This window comes from Oxyura jamaicensis, chromosome 4 (assembly GCF_011077185.1).
Source record: "Oxyura jamaicensis isolate SHBP4307 breed ruddy duck chromosome 4, BPBGC_Ojam_1.0, whole genome shotgun sequence".
Classification (NCBI taxonomy): Eukaryota; Metazoa; Chordata; class Aves; order Anseriformes; family Anatidae; genus Oxyura; species Oxyura jamaicensis.
The window spans coordinates 8,196,638-8,221,095 of record NC_048896.1 but is presented as its reverse complement, the minus strand read 5'-3'; the positions used below and the strand labels follow the sequence as shown (position 1 = coordinate 8,221,095).

The window sequence follows — 24,458 nt, the reverse complement described above, 5'->3', positions numbered from 1 at the left end:
CTATGTATTGAAGAAGTGTTACAAAAAAACATCGCTTTCATCAAGTTTTAAGTGAACAGTTGGGGGGGGTGGGATTAATTAATTACACCCTGAAACATTTTACTGATTGAATCCATGACCCCAGCTCTTGTAAGGTCATCTAATGATAGATTAGTGCTGCACAGAGTATCACAAATGGCATTTGCGCTGGGAAGCTCATTGTATGAAACGTCAGGTCATGTAAATCATAGGAAACAAATACAAACATCCATCAGAAAAATGCAGAAAGTCATTACAGGCAGCAGAGAGGAGTTGAATTATTATGCAAAATTTATTTTGACTATTAAAATACAAAGAGGTGACACAAAATTGTCCTTTAAACAAACATAAACTACAGCAGTCTGACAGGAGGTTTTGTTTATAAATGTTTCATTTTTTCAGTGTACCGTGGCTGTAAACAGTACCTGAAAAAACAAAGGAGGAAAAAAAAAAAAAAAAACAACACACCATCAACAAAACAATGTTTCGATATTTGGGTCTCCAGATCTTTTATTTTACTCAAGATAGAGCCAGTCTTCCTACATCTGAATAATCAATGCAGGATAGGAAGGAATAGAGTGTAATTACTACACGTGAGTCATTTGTTACTGATCCTGTCTGCTCAGAGAGAGCAAAGGCAAGCACTGCTTCTACAGAAGCAATTATTTTTTTTTTAGGGAGATGCACTAAACAGTTTGACAGAAATATGTGGATGCTCAAGAACAGAAAACCACGAAGCAAGAGACACTAAAACACAAAGGTTACTACCACCCTCCGAATGTCCACACAGGAATCCACTCACTGGTTCTCAGTATCATGAATGAATCCAAACAGTGGAACAACTTCTTCTGGAGTTCATTTCCTTGCTCAATAAAATAACCCCTCAGGTGTTCTTCCTATTTCTTTTTCATTTGCTCAAAGAAGCCAGGCTCATGCCTGTTAACAGAACAGATTAATGTATTTTTGGTTTGTCAACCAGCGAAGCAAGTTCTTTAAGTCCCATGTACAAGAAGAGCTAGACTTTCTAGCCATAATTAATACTGATAATTTTGAAGCACTATAATTTACAACCAAAGTATAATTCCCCCATATTGAATTCAAATAAAAGTATTGTTTTTTTTTTTTATTTTATTTTTAACATCTCACACAACATTTACAAGATAACCTTTTTAGAGCAATATCATAAAGTAGACTTAGATGGTCAGGAAAGAGTTTGGGGAGCCTTTGCTCTGAATTGCTTGGCTGATTTCACAAAAGATAAAATCAGGGATGGTAGGTCAAGTTTTCAGGTGGAACACAGATGCTTTGGTACTGAAACACCTCGAGGGTAGGTCTAAATCCCCCAGACTGCCCTGGAAAATCACAGCATACCTTCCTGAGTGATGCAGGTTCCTTCCAACAGTCACAGGATGATGTCTAATGAGTCACATCTCCTCTTAGTCTTGTTCCATCTTTCACTATTGTAAATCACTCTAATCTCATTTTACGAACACCGCACAAGAAGGCAAGCACTGAAAATTACAAATAATAGGTCAAACTGTGATTTGTGAATAGGGAATGCAATATCCCTTCCATTACCTGGAAGTTGTTTGTATGATCGAAAGGAGGAACTGGACCTTACAATGAAACAGAATAAAATAGATTTATTGGATCTTTTACCATCTGAAAAAATGTTTACAGTGTTACTAATGTAAGACTGATTGATATCAATTGTACATTTCTTCTACTGCTGCTCCGTGGTGGGATAAATTAGTATGCTCTGAACTTTCCTTGGGTAACAAGCCGTAAGTGCCCGACCACTGCCAGTCTCAGTACATTCAGTACTGCCAATATAAATTGCCTAGTCCCTTTGCAACCAGATAAATGGAGTACAATTCCAGTAAAATAAACACAATTCCAGCACTGAAATAAATTGCATCTGCTGGTGATCCCTTTTCTATCAAAGCACAGAAGGGGGTTGTGACAAGAAGCTAAAACGTTGTTGGAGGTGCAGTGAGCAGTTGAGTTTACCCAAAGACAGAAAATAAAAATACTGTGAGATCCAGTTCCTCCTGGCCATGTTTTTGGAAAGCAATGAGAGTACAGCATTTGAAGGAATCTGGTCAGTACCTGGGAAAGCCCCTGGCCTGGCGAGCAGTGAGCCCGGCAAACCTGCACTGACAGGTATAAGCACTGGGATGCTCCTGTGGAAATGCAAAAACAGTGCAATAGGAATAGGAAGGTTGGGGTGGGGTAGTGGGAGTTCACAAAAAAAAAGTTTAAAAAGTCAATGCAATCAGCTGCTGTGCCATTTTGTATCAGGAAAGGTTCCTGACAATATTAGAAAAAGTGACCTTGAACAACCATGTACTTGGCAGGCATGGCTGAGTGGGGCAAAATGTTCCCAAGCTGAGAACAGAGGCAGGTTTGCAGAGGTCTGGTTACAGCCCCTGGGTGTTGTGACTGCCAGAGCTCCACCTGAACCACCCGGTGCAGGGGCACCCCAGGGAGAGCTTGTACCCCAGGGCAGTATGTAGGGGTAAACCTCTACAGAGGCTCTTGGGAAAGGGTGCATGGTGTGATCCTTATTTCCTGCTACAGCCCTTCCTGGGAAGCTGCCACAGCCCTGGCTCACCCCAGTGCCCCAGACACTGCAGGTGCTGGCACAGACATCCCCACACACCTGCAATGCTCAGCTTAATAGACGGCACCACACCATGGGGGGCTATATATGTCGTGGTGCTACATCGTGGCTTGGCTTAATATATAATCCAAGAGGAGCTCACCTGGTGACATCTTTATCTTGAAAGCAGCAACAATCGGGGTGTGCTATTTTCAGCTTCACATGCTTGTTTTGAGCATCTCCCCTGCTGTTTCTTGAGTCGAAGCCCCAGATGACTTCATCCCAGAGGATAAACCAGCAATACTGGAGGTGAACACACAGAAAAGTGTCTGGAGTGGAGAAGGAGTTTGCTGGTCTGCCCCAACCTCTCCCAACACCAACTCTGCACCCCATTCAGCAACTCTCACCCCTTTGTCCCTGTTTGAAATGGGGACAATGCCAGGCACACGCTTGCTACCAGAGCACCCAGCCCCACCACTGCTCTTCCAGCTTCGGACAACACTACAATAAACTATTGCCATATTATTTTAAATGGGAGAGGCTTATTAGAGTCTCCTGTAAATCAGGCCTGAAATTGCCACTGTGGTTTCACGATAAGCCTGAGTCCTGCTGAACAGCTCATGCAGCTTCTGTTTGAAATTCCTATTTTAAAACCACTTTTGTGGCTCCCCCATGAAAGCAGTTCAATTTGCAGCCTTACAGCATGGCACGGTGTGGCCCGCCAAGCTGGGAGAGGCTCTTTCTCTTTAATGACAGCCATCTGCAGGTTCGTATAACTTAGCAATGTTCCCAGCTATGATTTATGGAGGGTGCTTAGCTTTACGGTATAATCTTTACTATTTTACAGGGTTCCCTTTTTCTCAGTTAAATGTTGTTTTCTGAATAATTCCAAGCTGCCAGTAGGTTTACAGAGAAGAAAACCAGAATGAATCTCTCCTTGCTTTTATTTACTTCTATTTGAGTACTGTGTTTCTGCATCCATTTTGGAGATTTACAATGGTATTAAGTTTGCTTCCCTCGTCCTCATTTTATAGATTTCTGCTGCAATCATTTTGAAAGCCAGAAAGCTGACAGGAAAATTAGGAAATTAGATAGCATGTTCCTATTCCCTCCAGTGCCCTGATGAAGAAGTGAGGAAGAAAAAGAAAATGAAAGTGTAATAAATAACAATATATACCCTGGAGTCCCCTTGCTGGTGCACCTCCTCTGGGCATCCCCACTGCATCCCAGCCTGCCAGCACTGCTCTGACCCCAGGAATGGCGGGCAGCTGAGCCCCACAGTGGCTTCAGGAGGCTCCGGTGGTGGCTGTTGAGGCAGCAGTGATCTGAGTGCCAGGTTCACAGGCTAATTGTTTATCTAATTTTAATTAATAATGGTGGCCTGTGGTGCAGCAGCTCCCTGCGCTGAAGTTATCTCAGCCGAGTTTTCAAGATTATTGAAAATAATCACCCCAGAAAGAGAGAAGTGATGGCAGTAACCACAGGATTTAGGGGTGATGATAGGGAGTGATTCCTGTGTGACTTACCATGCATGACTCGGAACACCAGCTCCATCACTGGCTCTACATCAACACCCTGAGAGCACAGAGGAGCCTCGTAGATATTATGTGCTGGATTCATCCTGCATCACTCCAAGCATCAGGGGGATTGCAGAAACTGCTGGAGGAAACATTTTTTCTTTCACTTGAGCTTTACTTTTTGTCTGAGGTGGCCACGGTGGCAAAGTGATGCCCTGTAGAGACCCTCCCGCAGCTCATCATGCACAGGGAATTGCACTAATTTGCTCCTGCACCACCACTTGCTAGGAAAACAACCTTCAAATCAGCCCTCCAAATCATCCACATGACTGCATGGACCCGACTTTAAAACCTTTCAAATCAAAATAGGCATGCTGTGAATTGCAAAGTGTTGCTTATCTAGTGACGAGCAAGGGCTGGTTATCTCACAGGAACTGGTACCACCTGCAGCCAGTGACAACCTCATCCATAGCATGAGCAATATTCATCTAGTTGTAAGTTTCTGTTCTGTTTTAGGTGCTAGTTGTTGCAGGCAAAACAAAAATACTAGAAATCATCCCAGCAGGTCACAAAGCTATCTATTTTTTCTGATTACATTACATTGGATTACAAAGATGAGTTTTTAACATAGTTTGGTGCTGTTTCCAGTGCTGTGTCAACTACAGAAGTGGTTTGCTTGCTCATTTTACCCCCAGTACTGTTGATTTTCCACCTGCCTTTAAAATCTGACTCATCCATGTTGCACGATACATTGGCCTTGCTTCAGGTTAAGAATAGGTTTTTCATTTAAACAGAGAGAACATCCAATCCAACCTTTCTGCTCTTTATAGAAACATCTGCAAAATGAAGCAACAGAACACATCAAAACACTGAAATTGCCCATCGAGTGAAATTCTGAAATTGCATTCTGCCATTGTCATTTAGCCCAATAAGTTAGAGAAAGATTCAAATATAGTTTTTATTTTGTCTTCTCAGACTTAATCTTTATACAATATAAAATATAACTTTATATTAATGGTTGATATGATATGCAAACAAAAATGTACCTACTTCTTACTGCACTTAATTTTTACATTTTTTTTATATCTTCAAATGCAGGTTTAAAAAATCATTTAAATTATAATATAAATTATACTCATTGGGTGACTTGTATACTCATGGGGTGACTTGTACTTTGATTTGACACTTGATGTTGTGATAGGTAATGGAGCATTTTCTAGTGCTGCAAGTATATTGGATATAAAATATAAAAGGTTAAAATGAAGGGAAAATGTAATACAAATAGACTAACAACAAACTAAAGAAAAATCAAACATGCTGCTGGCTGCAGCATGGTAGCCCAGCTGTCCCAGCGAGACAGCCAGCTGGGCAGCAGGCAAGGAGGCTGGGCAGATGTCTGGCTTCTGCTGAGGGCTTTGATGGCATTGATGTGCACACAGAGCGTCTTGATATCATCGAATCAGCATTTTCCAACAGAAAGGGGCTCAGAAGACCATTCTGCTGGAAAATTGTTGACCTGCTCTATTGGCGGCTGATCATTCAGAAATACAGCTGAACATTGTGCTTTAAAATAAATAAATCAAGCAACAAAGACTATTCTTCCCAAATTAGGAGTTTGGTGCTCTTCCTCTTACATTACAAGCAATACTTGTCCCTATCCACCTTCACATCACTCATAATGATGCAGACCTCTACCCTTTTCCCCTTCAATCTTGTCCTTTGCAGGCAAGAGCCCTAAACATTGTAAGCTTTCCTTCCACAGAGGCCAGTCCTTGCATCTAACAATCTCTCTTACCTTCTCCATACCTTCTGTTGTTCTCCTACAGTATTTCTGCAAGGGGCAATCAGACCTGCAGGCAGGATTTGAGGTGTGGGGATTTAGACACAGCATAACAATGCTTCTTGTTCTCAGAGCCTTCCTTCACCCTCCCTGTGGCTGTGAGAATGGAGCCAGCACTTGGAGCAGCTACAAAGGTGCCAGAACATCTTCCTGCTACGGGTAAGTGCTAATTTAAAGCCCATCGTTCTGTATATGTAGGTAGACCTGTTTTAACAGGGGCATTAATTTGCACTTATCAGTGCTGAATTTCACCTGCCAGTTTATATCTCACAGCCACTTATTTCTGTAAATCATTCTGCAAACCGCTGCTGTAGGTCTGGCTACCCTGCACAGATCTGTGTCACCTGCAAACTTTGCCACCTCACCACTCACCCCTTTTTCTGGTTCCTTTCTTTTTTGGGCAGTGTCCAGCCCAGATACATGCAAGATTTCTACTGAAATTTATATGCATTGTAAAAACAGGCCTAGGACTTGATTCCTAGTCCTTGTTTCATACCTTTTACCACTTCAGGAGAAGATCAATTTGCGAGAGCCTAGTCCTGTTAAGTCCACTTGGCAATTCTCTATTTTTGAAGCTCTTTGGACACATAAAATAGGTCTCTAGTTCTAATATACATCATCCACTGACATCCTGCTGGCCTGCTTTCTGGTGCATTTACATGATTTTGGTAAGCATGAAATGAGCAATAGCTGTTTGCAGATAGCATTGAGGTAATATGTATGTATTTTAATTTAATGTTTCTTCCAATTTCTTCTTACCCTCTTTCCTCATTTTTCCATATCATTTCATTCTTTTAAAGTGAAATACAGCTTTTCCAGGATGTTTTTCCATAAGGATGCTGAATTTGATAAAAATAGTCACTACTAGGGAGTAGCTCGTTTCTGGTTACATCTTCAGTGAGGTCCTCAGGTATAAATCAAGAGTAGCTTCTCCTCACCTGGGCTTTCTAATTGTTTCAAATAGAAAAGGTATCTTAAGGTATTTTCAAACCTGGCCTGTGTCTCGTGATCCTTCATGCCGTGGACAACTCTTTATGGGGAATACTGCAGCCCCCCATCATTACCAAAGGAGGTGCTACCTTCTTTGCACAGTTTCTGAAGGTTTATAGGGTTTTAGAGATACTCAGAACAGCCTACGCCTAACAGAGCTGGGAAGGAGACTTCAAAGCTACGTTGTGGTTGTCTCAGCTTCAGCAAACCAACACCTGCAGCACGCTGGGGAGGGCGGGCAGCACAGTCCCGTGGGCAAGCATGCAACATTCATCTCCCATCTGGTGAAGCGGGGCCGCTCTGTATTGACCGGGTTAGAATTAGAATTGATTTTCATAGAACGATGTTGTTGATCCTCTTGGATCGCGTTACTTCCTTCTCTGGTTTCTTGTTTACTTTTCAACAAAGCTGGAGCTTTCTCCACCACACATGCAGCTGTGTCCAGAGCTCCTGCTAAGGGTGGGAGAGATGGGGAAGGGGCTGCTGGCGCTGGGAAGCAGGTGATGAAATACTGTACAAATCCTTTCTAGTAAATCATATTTAATACTTTTATGCTATTACAAGCTCCATTGAAAACAGTGCAAAAACTCTTTGTAAATCTGTCCCCTAGGTGCCTTATGTCTGTATTTATTCTGTCTTTTGAAATTCATTCATTTACCCAGTTCAGTTTTAGCTTCTGGGTGTTAGTTTTTATCCAACATGATTTAATTTTATACTCAGGATTGGGTTTAAAGCTTGCACCATGAACTAAATAAGTTCATTAAATGCTCTAAGTTTCTCTGGTTACAAGTATAAATTCATCAGCATGGAAATAATGACATCTTAAACCTATTAAATTTAAAATATCTTTATGCTCAACCCCAGAGCTCAGATATGCCAACCAATGATAATCAAATGCCACCCGACCACTCAGAAATTCCAGGGAAGAGAAAATGAGCTGGCTTGAGTATGCCTGCGAGGCAAATCAGACTGTCAAAATCCTATCATTCTTGGGAGAAATTTACATAGCTCATATTAAACACACCAGAGAGACTGGGAACCCAGAGTAATTAAATGCTGGGAGGAGGCATGATGCTGGACGTGACACAGCCAGGAGGCCTGGCCCCAGGGGTGGCAATGTGGGAGGGATGCCCAGGGGGACCTGGGTGGCACAGGGAAAGGGGAAGCACTGGGTTGTGTACCCACAAACTCCTTTCTCTGTAGCAGGTACCTCTGGTTGCCCACTGCACAGGATGGGGTGAAGCCAGGGTGCTGCGGATTAGGAGCAGCCACCAGTTTGCACCAGCATTCTTGGCTGTAATACATTAAAACATTAGTAGCTGCCTTGCACTGAATCCCTGGTCCCCAGTCCCAGAGCACAACTGCACTGCAGTTTTCTTTTTTGTTTGTTTGCTTGTTTGTTTTGTCTCTTTTTTTTTCAAAAGGTAATTGCTTTTGTTTAACATTGGTTTACAGCAGATAGACCCTGTCACTGTACAAAACGTAAGGGACCTTAATCCTCCTCTTATTGACATGACATACCGTAATGGCTTCTTTGGTTACCTATCAAGTTACTGTGTACTTAGAAAGCTTTAATCTGTAGATTATTTACTCAATAGACTGTAACGGCTTCGCATAATAGCCCATAACGGCTTCCAGCAGTTATGGTCTATTGTGTCACAGGGAGTTTGTGTTGATTTTTTCCCCCTAAATCTAACACAAAGCATCTAAGGTAATGTATGGTATTGTGCTGGCCTAATAAGAAGTGCCTACACTCTCATTTTGTTCAATTCTTTTGCTTTTAAAAAGTCAATATCAAAAATAGCATTTGTGTTCTGAAAAGAGCAAGAAAAATAGAAAGCCCCTGCCTGGAGGCTGGGAAGGCACCCTCTCCTCCACCGACCAGAGAACAGAATTGCAGTCATCACCTCCATCCCTGATCTTGTCTTGTGCCATCTCCTTCAGCACAGGCAATCATCTGGGCTGGTCTCCCTTCCCTCTCCAGCTGTGGACTTTCACAATACCTCTAAGAATTTTATAACTCTTGAAGCTTCTGTCTCATGGCCAAAAGTGGACAGAAAACTCAGAGACAGTGGAGGCTGAACATAAGTTACATCCCCTTGTGCTCAGAAATTACATTAATGACGTGCAAGCTAACCTATTTCCACAACTTTCCTATTTACTTGTTAGTGCAAACAGTGACAACAAGGGCAATAATGCCCCATAAGAAGTTGTAATAAAAAGGGAAAAACGTATATTCAAGACTCCATTATCCAGGCTTGACATGAGTCTGGGTGCTGCACATCTAGAAGATGTCACGTAAATGCTGACTGCCTTGTACACAGACTAAAAGGCTTAATTTCAATGTACTGTCATTATGACAATTACAGTAGCATTAGATCATCAGACTACTGGCCATTCTCTGCACAAATAGGAAAAGGAAAGGAAAATATATGGATGAAATTACTTAAAGCCATTTTTAATTCTCATTGTCTGTAAGATGTTCAGAATTTGAAGGACATTTCCCACCAGGTGAAAACAACTTTAATTTTGAGCCTAACTGCTCCAAATTGATTTGATTTCATTTAAAGCCTAGCTAATTAATTAAAACCACTTGACAATGCCCCTTTAATGTTTAACCAAAGAGCACACTGTATTCCAGCTGAGCTGCTAAATGTTTATGTCTTATTAGCAGGGATCCCAAAGCTTAGAGAAAAGGATTTCCATGCAAGTTCTCACCCTATCTTTTAATTACACCTAAACAACTCATCTCATTATAGTTCTACTATGAGCTTTGCTCATGAGAACACCCTGCAACATGCATTTACCAGGTACAAACAATGTACACACACTTATGCTCACACATCTCTCTGTTTTTAAGTGGAAATTCCCCAGCTGAAGACCTCAGAAAGTCACTCTGCTCCTTTTTTGGCACAGTGAACAACAGCACTTGTTTCTACATTAATTGCAAATATGAAATAAATGCATCATTAAGACTTGCGTTAAAACCAAGTTAGTATCAAGCAATATGTAGATTTGCTCCCGGTAATCAATAAACTCAGGGAAATTGCAAGTAGTGGGGGCCGTGGGCGGTGTGGGGAAGGGTGCGAATGGCTTTCCCTGCAGGATCTTTCACTGTATGCTTCTCCCCATTTCCCCCCAGAAGAGATGTGCACACACTGGAGAGCTGCACGGGCTGGGTGCTTCGGGTACCCTGCTGAGCTCACCCCTTCCAGCCACCCTCCCTGAGCTCAGGTCTCCATCCCCACTCCGGCACTCTCCCTATCCCACTCCAGCATCACCCTGTGCTCGTACTCCCCTGCAGCTCCTGCCCAGGGATTTCAAAAGGAAGAGCCAGGCCCTCCAAGCCAAATTTTTGTGTCTCCCCAGCTGCAGGGGTGAGGTGCCAGTGCTGGTCTGTTAGACAGGGGTGAGATGGACTTTCAGCAGCTTTGGTGGTGTTTTTCCACAGTGACGGACTGATTCCTCCCCGCCTGCAGGTGGTTAGTCACACAGAGCAGAAACACCTCCAAATGCAGTCTTCAGGTGCCATCGGATTGGGACTCCCTTCTTACCTCAGCCTGGGGGCTGAGATGATAATTTGCTTGCACTTGAGCAGTTTTTGGAAATATAAACAACCTCTTGCCACATGCTGGCCTTTTTCTGTTTACTGGGTTTGATTTCACTTCTGAAGAAAGCCCATTGAGACAACAGAGGGATTCTGCAAGAAAGTATCGGCTGAACGAGTGAAATCATTAATGCCAGCTCAGGAGTCCTAATTGCCCCAAATGAGTTACAAGCTAAAATAGCCTGGCCCAGTTATTAGCAGCCAGCACACCCTTAAGAGCTGGGCATTGCAGCACAGAGAGGAGGCTGCATGTGAGGCACCATTCTCAGCCCTTTCCCTCTCTCCCGTTGCTTTTCTAAACAACTCCGTTAGGATTTATACTGTCAATATGGGATTATTCCCTATACTTCTACTTCTTGTTCAAATGTATAGAAATTAATTTTCTGGTCATAATTTCAGTACCTCTGGGACATTAGCAGGATGGAAGTAAAAATAGAACATCATTACAGTGTCAGGTAATGCGGATGAGTGTGACTAATAACCTGAGTGTCATTGATTTAATAATCTAATAATGTCTCTGCACACTCAGCGCTCAGACTCACCGATTGCAGATCAAGATTTAAACCCAGCTGCAGCTGCAGATTAGAATCAGCACCTCAGCTTTAGGGATCAGGACCGATGATAAGCAACCCATGGCCGGTATCCAAAAATGAAGGCAAGGGAAGGAGCCGGATGGCATCTGCAGCTCGTGCCGCAAGGGAGGCAGGTTTTCCATTCCCCTGGGTGACAGCACCAGCAGGTCACAGCTCCCCAGCAGAGACATTTTCCTGTCTCAAAGAGACATGGTCAACAAGGAAAGGTCTGGTAGCTTTCAAACAGCCACTGGCCAACAATAACCTGGTCTACGGTGATCTAAAATGCAAAGGAAAAGTGCATTAAGGTTAATTACGACACCAACTGGGAAAGGTCTGATCCATAGGCTCGAAATAGAGGGAAGGGGTTTGTATCTGTACACAAACCTTCTAACTTAGGATAGCCTGGACTATTCATTTGGAGAAACTGTACCATGACAGCCCTCAAGCTCTATACAAGGGAGGATTTCCTGGACCTTAGAGCATCCCTGCCATTCAGCCAGGCACATCCCGTGCCATCCTTCCACACCCTGCAGGGTGTACCAGGGGCAAGGTACATCTACGCAGGCCGTGTGGCTGCAGGCAGCCCGGGGGATGAGGCTTTGCCCTTCCAGCACAGACCCACATGTTGGGGAGCACAGCCCCTGCCGAGCACCAGCATTGGGTCTGGCGCCCCTGGGCAGATGGTAAGAGTGTCTCTTCCCCATCATTCCCAAGGAGGAGATGACAAATGGCTGTCACCCGCACTGTCCCCCCCTTGCCACAGTGCATGAAACTGTGCAGAGGTGCCAGCTAATGAGACATGACATCAGGTTTATTATAATTTGGTTTGAACAGGGACTATTGATCTTCTCAAACTGAGTGTGAAAATCCCATTCCCTGGCTAAGAATCTCCAGGCTTAGTGTGTTTGGGCTCTTTGTTTTTATTTTTTTTTTTATTTTTTTTTTTATTAGTGTAGCAAAATCTGACTCTACCTGGGACTGCTCTGGCACCATGGAGAGCAAAAGTGATTTAGGCAAAACCTTTGAACACAGTACCTTCAAGCCCCACCCAAGTGATTCTTTTTTTTTTTTTTTTTTTTTTTTTCCTCAGACCACATCAGTCTTCTCCAACACCACTTCATCTCAAATACATTTATTTGTTTCCAGTTAACTTCACTGAGATAACAGGAAAACTCCCCAGAGAGTTGCCATAGAAACACCCGATGGAGACCAGGCGAGATTATGGCAGTGGGGCCCAAAAATACTGTTAAGATTAAGAGAGATTTAGCCACAACTTTCCAAGTATCTTTCTACTGGAAGAGGAACAAAAACAAGACTTAAAATGGAAAATGTCCTGCATGGTTAGAGATGGAGCAGCAGCTGACAGCTCCTCTCTCTGGGGATACTCAGCACCACAAGGCAGCAGAAAAGCTGGTGCTGCCTCACTAGGGGTCAAGCAGGTCCAGTGCATACTTTGCAAAAGCACTTGGGAAGTTCCTGTTTTGTCTCTTCCAGGTGCCTCATTGCAGGCAAACCCTGCAGCAGCAGTACTTTGCCCCCACTCTGGGAAGCCCTGTTCCACAACTAGGGTCCATTTCTAATTCAGAAATTAATATCTGTGGTAATTAGCTCTTCAGTTGTGCAGCAAATGACTCTTACACAGAGTCCATATCGCTGGGATTTTCCCAGATGTCAGCCTTTGGAAAGGCTCTCTGACAGCTTTCCAGCCTTGGAAAAGCTCTGCTGAATCTCAATAGTACGTGCGACTCCCATCTGCAAAAGTGTTAAAAATGTACCCAGATATTTTTCTGTGCCTGGTGACATTAATAACCCTTTAAGCAAAGTAGTGTCCTTCTGCATAACGGACTGAGAAGGATGGGATTAAATCCAAGAAAGAAATATAACAAGAAGTCAAGGAGCTGCCTACCATTAGCAGCGATTTGAATGTTAGGCAGTCTTGTTTCAGGCAATTTATCAGTGCTTTTGTCCAAGCTGTTCACTCAACAAAACACTATTATGAAAATAGATGTCATTAGAAGCACTTTTTAATATAGAAAATACTCTTTTTTATTTTTGCTATTCAAAAGTACACTTAATCCCATTTTTCTATTAAACTCTGTTAATTTTCTTAGAGTTCAAACAGAAGGCCCTGACTGTAAGAAGTTAGGGTCATGGTTTTCCTTATAAGGAAAATTTGGGGCACAGTTCCTTTGCTTCCTGCTATTTGATGCTCATACACACAAATACTGAGAACCATTAGAAATTAAATATCCTTAACTGCAAAATAGAAGGGAGTTCATCAACAATATTGATATTTTTTTTTCATGCACGGGTAGCTCCTTTGGCAATTAGCTGTGGAACTGCTGTTTCTTTTCTGTGAACCAAATTTTAGTTGCAGTGTTTTCTGTATTCTAATAATAAGCTTTTGTTCACATTATTTTTTCTCATGCAAATTGTCAGCCTGGATTTGCAGGCATATTTCTCCCATAGCCAATGAGGTGGTTAATTAAAATATACTCAATGAGTCAAAGGTGGAGCGGATGAGGGAGCCTAAATAAAACAGGATCTTCATCAGGCAATGGAAGCAGACATGCTTGGGAGCTCAGGGACAGACAGCCCTAGGAAACAGATAAAAACATGCAAAAACAGAGAACTCCCAAACCAATGAAAAAAAAAAAAAAAAAAAAAAATTGGTTAGGACCAAATACCTAAAGGACTTTGTCTGGGGGGGAGGAAAATAATAATAATAATAAAAGAAATGGATAATAATTTTAAAGGAAAAGAAACAGCAATTTTATAGGAAAAGCATATACTATAGGCAAGTGTGTGCCTCTCACTAATTGTAAGCTGGGAGGTTGGCAGGGCTAGGTGGAATCTGTGTGCATGAGTGTGTGTGAACATTTATCTTAATTGCATTCACGTGGTTGTGGGGTGATTTGATTTGATCTTGAGATAACTAATGTCTGATTTTTATGTTTGTTTCTGACAGGTGTGAAGGATGCACAGAGCAGGGAACGTATTGAATGTATGTACAAAGTTGTGGAAAAGGTTCATGTGCCATAAGGTTCGATGCCATAACTGTCAAGTATTAAATCTCAAAAGGAAACAAGCAAATTCTGCTTCTAACTAATTTTCATGTAAACTTTTAGTGTTAGTAGATGATACTCATTTCTTGGTTTATGAGCACCAGGGAGGCATGTCATAAAAGGGAGAATAATATGATTAAAATTAATGCAAAATACCACAGGAAGCATAACTTTCAAGTTTCTTTTGTCCAATACTGGGACTTCTAGAACCAGCCAGAATAACAATCTCAGAGCATATTGCTTTCCACTGTAACGACACACAGAAATTAATGTTCCTGGACTTTTCAAGAAAACCAGACTTTTCTTGAACAACAGAACTGTAATTGATCACTAACTGGCTTCAGCATCAGAACAAACACTTAGCTGAATCACTCAGCTGCTCCAGGGTCATTTCTTGGTGTGCTAACATCTTATGCAATAAACACAACAAATGAAATATGGAATTACTCTAATAACAAAATCATTCCTAATTGTTAATCCCTGGCATAGCAAGTTTCAGGAAAGAAATCACACTTCAAATAGCTTCCTGCAAAGTTACCCTCAGACAGCCTTCTGCAGTGAGCCCTGACTGCCACGAAGGAGCAGGAGCCCAGCATTGCCAGGGAAGCTCATTTCCTCCTATGTAACACTTGCTCACTGAGGTCACTTGGGTTGCCACAGACTACTCTTCCAGTTCATCACATCTCATAATTTCAGAGTTTTATTATTTCATATTAAATTTATTAGTTTTTTTTTTTTTTCAAAACTCTATTTAGATTCTATTCCCTCATAGAATATTTATCCTTAAGTTCCACGCTGATCCTGTCTAAAACAGTATCTTTTCAAATTTTCAACTCTACATTGGCCAAACCATATAGATTCTTATGGAAAGCATAGCTGCAAAAATCCTTAAGCTACTGTAATTAACCTATTTACACCTTAATTTTCATATAAGATGCTAAGGAGCTTGAAAAATTAATAAGATAGTCTGTGCTGTTTCCAGCTTTGTGTTGGAGTTCAGACCGTGCCACCTCTCCTATGCACAACTCCTGCCATATACTGTTTAATCATTTTGAAGATGAGTCGATTGCATTTGTGACCCATGAGGGCTCGTCAAGCAGCTCATCACATTTGCAAACCCCTGTAGCTTATATAGACTCCCCAGACATTCTCTTCCATATTCTGAAAAGAACTACTGCTGTTTGTGCCTCCCATCAGAGACGCTATTTAATTTCCAACTGGATTTAAATTAACACATTTTATTAATCAGACAACATTGGAGTCTGAACAAGAAATCTGAGCCATGGCAGAGCCTCCTCTCAAATTCATAGCATGGCCTGTGTGAAACTCCCCTGGCTTTGCTCATGACCAGGAGCAGATCTTTCTCCTGTCAGAGACATGCTTAGAGGCTAATGAAGACAAAGCCCAACAGGAGCACATGCAAAAGGACAAAAAAAATCTTTTATATACTAGCTATAAAAATGCAGCTTACACAGTGCATTGTTCTAGGCACCAATGAAGTCAAATTACCAGTAGAGTTAATCTTGATGTAAAGCATCTTGAAGTTAACAATATAAAAAGACAAATTAGCCATGTATTTGAGTTAGACAGGATATAGAAGCCTGGCTCTGTAGGGCAGTATATAATTCTCCCATTCTCACTGAAATGTAAAAAGCTCATTTGGGCTCATTCAGAAATTTCTGACAAAACTTCCTCTCTCCTTCCTGCTCTCCTTATTCCTCACATAAGGGAAAAAAAAAAAAAAAAAAAAAAGTGGAAGGTTGGAACTTTTTACAGCAATGTGTGAGACCTGGGTGACTTCCAGCACGGAGGGAACTGGCTCTGCAGGCTGCAATGCTGCCAGAACAACCCAGGGAAGGAGCACAGGATATCTGCTCTGGACCCAGTCAAATTCCTGAGCTCAACACCTATGGCTTCCTCTCTCCTTTTAAAAATACATCTCCTTATGGTTTTGGTTGGTTGGTTGGTTTGCTGTTATCCATTTGACTGTGTTCCTCATATGAACACTGATTATCACGCCCTTTAGTTTTTAGATTTTAGATTTAAGAGGCTGCAGGCTCAGCACTGGAAATTCAGCATCACAATATTGTTCGTAAGGAAACATCAACACTCCAGGTAAGAAATAACCCTTAGAAATGCACAGCCTTTGATAAAGCTTTTCCTTGGCAGACCGCAGGCAGGACCCCTGCCAGCCTTGCAGCTGCACTCCAGCGCTCTTAGGCCTAGGGCATAAACGTGGCCCAGCATGTCTGAGCTGGAGGGCTCAGCACAAGTCTGTTCTCCCCATCCCAAAGAAACTGATATCCCAAGAGCTGAGACATCTTGTGGGAAGTGATATCACCTTTTAATTTACCAAAGCAGCTGGTCCTTCAGCATGTGATGACTTGCTTCCTCAGGGATCTGCCAGACTCAGGATCCACAGATGCAGTGCTGGCTCAGAAGCCACCACGCTGGCTGATGAACTTTTGCCCATCACGGCTTTCACGTGGTGAAGTGACAAGGGTTGCACACACCTCTATTCCCACTGCCAGCACCACTTATTGCTGGCTTTGGAAACAAAGTGAAAATCCATGGTTAATGCACTTTGCCAGGAGATCACTCCTCCACACCTTCTGAATTACAATAATATCAAATTGTAAAGTGTTTGGGTTTTGCATGCACCTAGATTTCCAAATGCCCATCAACCCTAACCCCAGGCACAAGACCTCATGTCTGACTGATTTTAGCTGTAGTCTGATTGAAGTGTTTTGGAGGGTCATCAGAATCCCAAGATGTTTATCCTCATAAGCTTTCTGGATTTAACAGTGACAGCTTCTACTGGGCAAATTAGGCAAGTCAATTTTAAAGCCAAGGCAAGACATATATGGTATGATTAATTCAAATTTACACACCCACAAGCTTCTGAAGCTTATCATCTGTCAGGTGGGGATGCCTGCAGAAATGTCCAAATAGAAGTAATTAGCAAGAACCTTAAGACTAAACATTTCAGAGGATAATAGAAATAAGCCATTCAAAAGCAGTCTGGATTGTAGAAAAACAAATTTTATCTTGCTACAGAACTTTGTTATTAACAGTGGCCAACAAAGCAAAACACATCCTGTAAATCTGATTCTTTAACGTTACATATAACTGTTCAGTATTCAGCCTCTATGGAGAATTACTGGAGTGTATCCCATGCTACATATGGTCTATGATAGGAAACGATACCTCTGAAACACCGAATAGCACAATGCCATTCAGGAAATTGGAGAATATTGTGCTTTGCAGTTACAGCCTTAAAATGTCACCTGCTGATTTTTTTTTGTTGTTGTTGTTTATGAAAGCAAAGCATCCACTACAGATATTTAATGTAATCAGGTGATAGGAGGGAAAATATCAAGGCCAAAAAAAGCTTATCCTGAGACAACAAAGTTATTATTTGGGTGCAGAAGAAATCCATTTTGATGTATTCTAACACGTGGTCTCATAACTTTAGCTTTCTATTTCACGCATTGGACAAGGCTGTTAGAAATGGAGGCCAGGAAGTAATTTCGGACCATTAGGTTGTGGGTGGCTCATAGGCCATCTCTGGAGCACAGTCAAGCTTTTCCAAGCTGTCAAATGTTAAATAGTTAATTGTACAAAGAGGAACAATAGCCAGAGAGATGTTGCTAAGCGCAAAGGGCGGCACTGCTGGTGTACTGACAGCCTAAATACCGTGCACGCTGCCCTGATGCAAACAGGGACCAAACTGGGGTAGGTTTTGCCAGCAGTGCAGAGGCACAGCACCAAGTCACTGTTAGGAGAATATTGCTTTGGCTCTGATGTTTGTGTGAGAAATTCACCTCCAATACAACAAGAATGTCCACATTTGCTTCTATCCAAAAAAAAAGCTTTCCTTGGTGACAAAGTCCTACCTCCAGACCATGGAGGCACAAAACAGAAATGGATCTGGACGCTGAGCTCCCAGAGGACGCAGGGCTCCACAGCCCCCAGCAGCTTGCAAGAAACACCAAAACTTTGCCAGCAGAAAAAGCACAGCAGCCTCACAACACCATTACCGGTACCCTTACCTTTAGTTCTCCAAAAGAAAGAGAGGCTATCTGAGCAGAGATTCACATGAGAAGAAATATGCTGGGGGGGACGGGGAGGAGAGGGAGAGAAGGGCTGGACATGCAGTTCCACCCTGTGCCAATCCCTGCAGCCACTGCTTCTCCATCCCATCCCCGGGGCAGGAGCCAGTGGGTCACAAAAAGCCCCGTAATCCTTTCTTTGCCAACAACCCAGACAGCAGAGGAGGCAGGTCTCCCTGTGCCAGCTGCACCCATGCTGCGTTAGATGACTCTGCAAGCACAGAAACCCACCCGGCACCCCAGGAGCGAGCAGGTGGAAACTTGTGGCAGAGGAAGCAGGCTCAGCCAAGAGGGGCAAATTTTTTCCTGGCTCTTCTCAGATGTAAACGGCGCTTCCCTAAGCGATTCTGAATGACACCACCCTCCTCCACCCAGTGCTCCCAGTTGCCTACTTACATTAGCATTTGCCAGCTGTCAAGTTCTTGCTCAGTTCCAGTGAAATCTCCTGGATTTTCTCTGCTTTCAGTGATTACATTGAACTGCTGGGATCAGCTCCTGCTGACACTGAAATTGTCAAATCACCTTCTGCTTTTTTATTTACTTATTTATTTATTTATTTTTTCTCCCCTCTTCCTTACTAACCTGAACAATGCAAACCCCAGCACATGTTCTTCAGCAGGATGCACAATGACAGCCACCCTCCTGGAGACTCTGTCCTCAAGGTGAGCAGAGGCTCTTTGTAACAGAAACAACTCTCAGAGACACCGAGAGCACACATCACTACATCACTTAACAATGAGATCATACAAACTTAATGTCTTTCAGTGCTGCCTAAAACAGAGATGAAAACAAGTCACCTCCTGTCTCATGTGAATAGCCAGGTTGGCTCAGAGCAGAAGTCCCCCTAACCCAGTGTCCTGTCCCTGGCACCAAGGAGTTGTGGATGTCCACAGAAGAGGTTAAGAACAGGACAAACACACAATGATAATTGCCTGGGGGTGCTCTGACAGTCTCCAGTGAGCTGGGCTTAGCGACTTTCTGAGCTGGAGGCAGTCTCTGGGTGTGTAATAGCCCTTGCTGTATCATTCTTCCATGAACTCACCTAATTGTTTTTTTGCACCATTAAAGCTTTTGGCAACCACAGTCTCCTGTGGCAATGAGTGCCACAGCTGAACAGCAGGTTGTGATAGGAAACAGTGTTGTTTGCACTGACAAAGTCCCAAGGGACATCTAGGTTTGTTTTTTCACCCTGAATGACACACTTGGTGTTCACACACCCATGTTCAAAGCCCCCACAGCCAGCCAAGGCACCACCTGCCTGCTAGCCTTCAAGCCTCCAGGCTACAAAGCAAGCCCAGCCCTGGGGTCTCACCTGTGTCTTCCAGCTCCAGGGCCGCTTTCTAATTGGCAGAAATAATCATTAGAGGCAGAATGAGACCTGGACCCTAGGGTGACCAGCAAATATAAAGGACTAAAAATCTCAACACAGTCAAAGTTTTACTTTCTCACAGACCCCACAGCTCAGCAGCTGCATTTGGAGAAGCCTTTAAACATCTGGTTTACCTGAACATCTTAGATCCACTCTGGGCTGTAGACCAGAAAATTTTGCCAAAAGGCAGGCATGGAGATGCAAGATGTATGCAAGCATGTAAAGATCCCTCCGTTCCACCCCCTTTTTTAATCATTTTTTCCTAAAGCCCAATTTAGCAATCACAGTAGGGACTTAGTGTTTTTATGCAAATTCTTAAATTTACAGAAGCGCTGAGCTGAGCTGGGATTTGAAGTGAAGGCTTACTTGCTATTCCTCCTGCCATTTAAACACCATGCAGGGGTACACTGGTAGAGGCAGCCAGAAATAGCTTTGAGACTTCAAAAGTGTCAGAATTGAATTCTGAGAAACTAGGGATGAGAGAGAACCAGCACAGTAGAGCCCGGGTCTGAGCACTCACACAGAGCTTCCAAAAACATGGTTTAGATAACAAAGTCGTCACTGGTGAGTGCCATAATCCCTGTGCTTTGCTATAACTAGTATTTTCTGCCAGGCCGTATAAACTAATATTTTCTGATGAGAAATTGTTTTGCTCAAAGTTTTTGACTGGCTCTCTGAATCACGCAGCACCCTGCTGTGGGTTCACGGCTTTGCCAGATAACACATTTCTGCCCTGTGACACCGAGCGGCTTTGCCTCCATCCTAGTACAGGCCAGGCTACGAGAGTTAATTTACTGTAAGTTGCTGATAGTGTCACTGACAGTTTATCATTCCTGGGCTGGTATGTCTTTAGCCTGATTTAAACTGGTAGCAGCTTGGATCTCATTTTTAATTACTGTTTGAGTATAGCTGTCTGGTTATTAGTATAGGCAAAGTATTGGCACACCAATCAGGTCATAAACCATCAGCCGGATTGCATAGAGGAACAGCTAAAATGCCATGTATGCTACTGTCACAATAATCATTCCTAATAATGATGCACTCCATGACATGTAATTTTTAACAAGTTGTGTTTAAAAAACAGATTGCTTTTCTGATATACCCTGCCAACAAGGTATTTAACAGAGCTGCGCTGGCTCTAATGTCCCCCTTTTGCATCCTTTCAGAGACAAGAATAGATACATCACCATCATGACGTTAGCAAACTTGGAGACTGCAGACACTTCATGAAATAAATTGGGAATGGCAGGCTAAGTACTTGAACTGACGATGCAGGAACCACTGGGCCTGTCTTCATCTGACACACTATTGCTGGGAGAATCAACAATGAACCCTGCTGCCTTCAGCATTAATGACTGCAGCTTTGCAGGCTGGGAGTACAGCTGCAACGTCACCTCCACAAGACCCAGGTGAGTCAAAATTAAGAAGTGACAGCCATGCCTTGGTAGGTGACTTGCTGCTATCCTGCTACTCAACCTGCCATGTGCTTCACTTGCTACTTTAAATGTGTTTTTTGTTTTGTTCTGTTTTTTTTTTTTGTTTGTTTGTTTGTTTTCCTCTCTAAATGCCTCAAACACACTGCGGCATCAACTTGTCAGAGTGCTTTCTTGAACAAAATGACCTGCCAGCCATAAAGCTCTTGACCTGATCCTAGACTTGATAAAAGTATGGTGAAAAACCAACCAAACAACCAACAAAATAAAATAAAATAAAAAAATAAAAATAAAAATAAAAAATCTTACATTAAGGATCAAAAATAAAATAAGTAGAAAGAATGACTTAATTTATATGATGAACTGAATAGGTAATCAGTCTATCGATGTATTTCTAATGATTCAGGAAAAGAATGACATTTCCAGATATTGTATGAAAGTTGTGAAATGGAGCGAATCTGAAGGAAGCACAACCCCCACATCCGGCAGACAAAGAGCGTCCAGCACATAGTCCTGCATGAGTGGCTGCCCCCAGTTCTGACCCACTAGCATGGTGTACTGTTGCCATACCTACCTTTTCTGCAGGCTCTGAATTTAACCCAGAAGCACCAGCTCTCCTCTGGAGATCCACAGAGGATGGTGTCTCATGGCTGTGTAGGAGGCACCTCAGGAGGTACAGACCCACTGGACAAACTATCTCCTGTGAAAATGATAGAGAAAACAACTGAGTACTATACATGTATTCCAACAGTAAGAAGGTGGAAAATGACCAATGGATTTCACAAGAAAATCACATCAAACCAATCTGGCTTCCTCCTTTGACAGGATAATTAGTGTGGAGGCAAAGGGGAGCAGTGGATATGATGTATCTTGGCTCAGGAAGGCTACTGACACCATCCCATATAACTTTCACATAAGCAAAGTGAGGAAATGGGAACTAAATGAAAATTCACTGCAAATCTACACTTTCAAAGCGTCTATCTGCAGCTCTCCATCACACATAGCCTTGTCCTACAAAACTGTAAGCACATGGCTGCTAGGGGGTACATCATGCTGGACAACAGGATCATGGTTCAAGATGACCTCTCCAAATGGGAGATACAGCCCAACATCACCATGGTGGAAATTCATTGAGGTTATTTGTGGAATACAACACCACAACAGGTAGTCTGAGACTCTCTAAAGCTGTTCCATTTCCTTTTGGAGGAACAGGCAGCCCCATTCATTGTGAAACTTTCTGCTGAGTCTGCATTGAGAGCTTCACCTTGCACTTAAGACTGAGACCATTTCCAGTAACATCTGGGTTTCATTTGTTCTTCATTTTCAGGCAGGTGACAGTGTGCCTCATTTCTGATCTGTGCTGGTGGTTTCTGAGGGACCTGGGTGCTTGCCTTCCTCCCTGAGCTTGGGCCAAAAGCTTTTAAGTGACTTCTGCAAGTAAGACCAACTCCTAAAAAAATATGTTCTTTCCCAAATCTTAACCATACCTTTATATTTTTCCATTTTCGGGGATGTATTTTTACTCTTTAGCGTGATCTTGCCTTTAAAATACCAGAAACAACATTTGAGGTATAGATAAATAATTTAAAGAAAAGAAAATGGATGCTCTATCAGAGTACCCAGCTGTTCAGCCATCCAGTGAGGCATGCTAGACTGGGATAGTCAAGGGCTGCATGTAAACCTGATTGCCCATTAAAGAGACACACATTTCACAATGATGCAATCAAGGCTCTCTGGAGAATTAAGCATTGTGCCCACGTGTAATATGTCAGTTATTTGCCAGCAGGGGAAACAATGCAAGAAGTGAATGAGTTTTACTCTGTTCAGTGACATTACTAATGACTCATGCAGGATTATGGGTAACAAACCTTTGAAATGAGAGGTTGAGTTGTACACTACATTATACATCTGAATTTCATGGTATATTAGTGACAGTGATTGGTAATACAATATGATGGGAAATTGCTAACATCAGAGAGAAGTTAATATGATGCGCTGCAATTTCTCAAGGAGTTCCATACTTTTTCTAGCACCACCCATAATCTGCTCATTACTGCTTGGCAAAGAGCAATCCCTCTCGTGGAGTGAGGGGCACCAGTGCTCTGACAGCTGGTCATAAATTTGAATAGAAGATATGCAATCTGAAACATTCATGTTTCCATGGATCGTTACCCAATTGTATCTCCTCTAAGAAGCAGGTGATTTTTTAACATCCTGTGATGCTTTGTTTCTGCCGATATTTTCTCTCTCCAGATGAATCTGATGCCAGCTCATGTCTTATAGCTTTTCTTACCATTCTCATTCTATTAAAATGGCTGATACAGTCTATACACACGTTAACTAAACACCAGTTAATGGAGTGTAACTAAGAAGAATGAATATATTTACAAAAAGAGTATTTCTAGGCCATTAAAATAAGTGTAAAACGTCTCAAATAATGCATTAAATTTACAAATGTAACCACAAATTTATATTTATAGACTCTGGCAAACCCCACGACCACATGTGCCCCCTCAGTTATTCCTGTTTCAGTCTAAGAAAATTTTTAAATTCTTTACTTGATATAACCTGGAATGTTTTGTGAGTGATTTACAAGGCCAGTAAATATCCACCTGGCCTTCTCCATTTCTAGATTTAGTGTTTTCTGAGGGAAGAGCCCATGAATAGGGGAGTGCCCTAGAGTGATCACCCTGAAGGCCAAACCCAACATACCTGTATAGAAGATGCACCAAGAGCATCACCCTCACAAAAGATTCATTGGGAATGGTGAGTCATTCCCAGGACAAAGTAGGAACAGCAGTCTCTGTGTCTTGTCCATACTCACCCCAAACCCACTGTTGCTTACTTTCATTTCTTCACTTGTGTCTACATTGGTGGAGGTGACCATTTGAAATTTTTCTAGCTATTTCAAGGTTATCTCTGTGTCCAGCCATGAGTGTATGGAAACACTCCAGGTTTAACAGTGGGAACAGCTCGTTTTTATGGGTCATTCATCACTGACACCTAGCACTGACCTGCTGACCTGTAGCAAAAATAATCTCTGCTGTTACGTTGCCCTGGGGAGCTGAAGGGATCAACAAAGGGTCATTAATAAGCTTCAATACCATGAAGCGTCTCAGTGCTTGAAAGCATCAGACCTGCCTAGGAGCACGGGGTTGATCCAGTAAGATCATAAAATCATAGAACGGTTTGGGTTGGAAGGGACCTTAAAGAACATCAAATTCCAACTCCCCTGCCATAGTCAAGGAAACCTGTCACCAGACCAGGTTGCACAAAGCTCCATGCAGCCTGGATTTGAACACTTCCAGGAATGGGGCATCCACAGCTTCG

At 42.5% G+C, this 24,458-nt stretch overlaps 3 long non-coding RNA genes across 3 annotated transcripts; 2 read left to right on the top strand and 1 right to left on the bottom strand.

The window, feature by feature from the left end:
• Positions 1–337: 337 nt before the first annotated feature.
• Positions 338–5,194, bottom strand: LOC118166851. The gene is made up of 3 exons (XR_004750763.1): positions 2,784–5,194; positions 1,390–1,529; positions 338–954 (listed from the first exon to the last, which is right to left on the bottom strand). It is a non-coding gene; the product is annotated as an uncharacterized LOC118166851 (long non-coding RNA).
• A 104-nt stretch (positions 5,195–5,298) lies between these two features.
• Positions 5,299–7,467, top strand: LOC118166852. The gene is made up of 3 exons (XR_004750764.1): positions 5,299–6,136; positions 6,788–6,887; positions 7,376–7,467. It is a non-coding gene; the product is annotated as an uncharacterized LOC118166852 (long non-coding RNA).
• A 4,829-nt stretch (positions 7,468–12,296) lies between these two features.
• LOC118166850 lies at positions 12,297–24,363 on the top strand. The gene is made up of 3 exons (XR_004750762.1): positions 12,297–12,489; positions 20,862–21,104; positions 21,535–24,363. It is a non-coding gene; the product is annotated as an uncharacterized LOC118166850 (long non-coding RNA).
• Positions 24,364–24,458: the final 95 nt, after the last annotated feature.